The following is a 2,602-nucleotide window of genomic DNA, read 5'->3' on the forward strand; positions in this document are numbered from 1 at the left end:
TCCCTGGGCCTTCTACTTTACACTCTCCTTATGCAACTCCAGTCCTCTGAGCTCTCCCTCCACTGGAGCCCCAGGTAAGTGGCTGTGAATGAGATTTTCTGTGTGGGCCCTTTAAGATGGAACCTGAATCTCCGAGAGCTCTATTTCTTTCTCACAGATAGAAAACCTACTCTTTTTCACCATCAAATGCTGTCTGGGCACCTTTTCTAGGCTCTGGCACTCTAGGCTGGGGTTCCGGGCCTGAAGCTGAGCACCCACACCTCTCAGGGTGACCCTCCTCACAGTGAGAATCCCTCTAGACTCTCAGCCACCCCTCCTGGGAGCGGGGTAGCCCTTTCCATGTCTTTGCCCTTCCTATCAGTCTTCATGTGCCTTCTTCTGTGATCCTTGGTTATAGACTCCTCTTCATTTAGTTCAAAATTTGTTATTCAAGGTGATTATTCTTAAATTAAGCTGTAATCCAATTTGGTCCTGGGAGGTGGTGGTTGGAACGTCCACCTATTCTGTCTCCATCTTAAAATCTCCTCCGAGAAAATTGATTTAAAACAGGTGACAGGTTACCAATTCTTTTTTAGATTGTTCAGGATTAAGAACGATATCTTCCTTATATAGTATTTCTCAATCTCTGAAAATATACAAAAATATAAAAAATATTTTTTTTTCCAATCTACTTTATCTTGGCATTTTGTTGAACCAGTCAGTGTCCCATGATCAAACATAATATATGATATTTGAATTACAGACTGACTGTTCTGGTCAAATTCCCATTCTGAGAACACTGCTTTGCTCTGAAGGCATCCCCTCATTTCTGATCACTGAATGCCAATGAGCTCATCTTCTCTATGGCACCTCCTCATCAGGCCCAGATGTGCAGTACATTATCACACTGTGGTCTAATTCTTTCTGTGGTTATGCTCAAGGATGTCTGATAAACAGCAATTTCCATACATTATGACCCAGTCTCTGCATGCAGACAACAGAGCAGAGGCAGCATTTTCTTTTTAAGTGAGAGGAAGGGAGATAGAGACAGCTTTCCACATGCACTCTGACTGGGATCCACCTGGAAACCTCTGTCTGGGCTAATGTTCAGACCAATGAAGCTACCCTCAGCACCCAGGGCCAATGGTCAACCCAATGGAGCCACTGACTATGGGAGGGGAAGAGGGAGAGAAGGAAGAGAGAGAGGGGAAGAGAAGCAGATGGTTGTTTTTCCTGTTTGCCCTGACTGAGAATCGAACCCAGGACATCCATACCCTGGGCCAACACTCTATCCACTGAGCCAACCATCCAGGGCCAGCAGAGGCAACATTTTAATGACCACATTCTGGCAACTTTCTGGAAATTCATTATAGGTTAATATTAGTTTGATTTACAAGATGTGACATGGAGAAAATTACTCGTGAATTGGTCATTTTGAGTGCATGTCCACATTCAGATCTCACCGTGCTTATTGAGCACCAGCTATGAAAAAGGTGGTTCTTTGCAAGGACTCAAAAACAACTAAAATAGACAGTATATCAGGTAAGGTAAAGGAGAAGAAATAAGCAACATTAATGAGGCTTCTTTTTGTTTATAAAGTTATTCATTTCAGATGTCATGACAGACATTATTGATCCCATTCTATAGATGAGGAAGCCAAGGCTCAGAGACCTACAAATAACTAACTAGAAACTGGCCAAATGAAACAGTGCCCTTGAAGAAGTACCTGTTCACTCCAACTTATCTGAAACCTCAGGGCCACTTGCATATAGGAATTTTTCAGATTCTGGAAAGATAATATAGTGCATATATCATTTATTAACTAACACTCACATCAGAGTCTGGTCATCTGGTCATCCTCTGCCATCAAACTAATATATTTATGTAGTAAAATGGTATGAATATTCATAGTAATGAGATAAGTGAAGACTATAAAAAGACTTCAAAGCCATAAGATTTTGCAGCCAAGTAAATTACATAAAAGCTTTCCTTTTCTCTTTTTGGATTTCAGAAGTACAGAGAGAAACCATGGCTGTTCCAGCCTCATAGAACTAGTTCATTTGGATTGGAGAATTGACTCAACGGAGATTTCACAAAGGAAGAAGCATCTTATCCAGACCATAAAGAATAAGTAGGATTTCAAAAATGGTAGAAGCGAGGTGTGTGTATATATATATATAATATATATATTATATATATATATTATATATATATATCCGTACATATAATATCCATATATATATATATATATATATAAAATATCTTCTATAAAGAGAATTTAGCAAACACAAATGGGAGGAGGGTTGCAGAACAGGCACTTCAAGGTATCCTAACCTGGCTCCATGGAAAGTTTGCCACAATCCCAAAAGTCCCCATAGCCCAATAGGGTAACCAGCAGTCCCGGTCTCCCAAGGATTCTCCCAGTTTTAGCACTAAGTATTAGCATCCAGTAATCACCAAGACAGTGGCTCACCTAGCAGCCCCACAATCCGTTTTCTTTGTTGATGAGTGTCTCATCCAGCAGAACTCAGGCTTGCCTTCAGCTTTGTGCTGCTGGTGAGAGTTTGGTTGTGCCAGTGGTTTCTTCCCAGCACAGGCCTTTCCCTGAGCTGGTCATGAGCTC

Source organism: Saccopteryx bilineata, chromosome 11, assembly GCF_036850765.1.
Source record: "Saccopteryx bilineata isolate mSacBil1 chromosome 11, mSacBil1_pri_phased_curated, whole genome shotgun sequence".
NCBI classification, from domain to species: Eukaryota; Metazoa; Chordata; class Mammalia; order Chiroptera; family Emballonuridae; genus Saccopteryx; species Saccopteryx bilineata.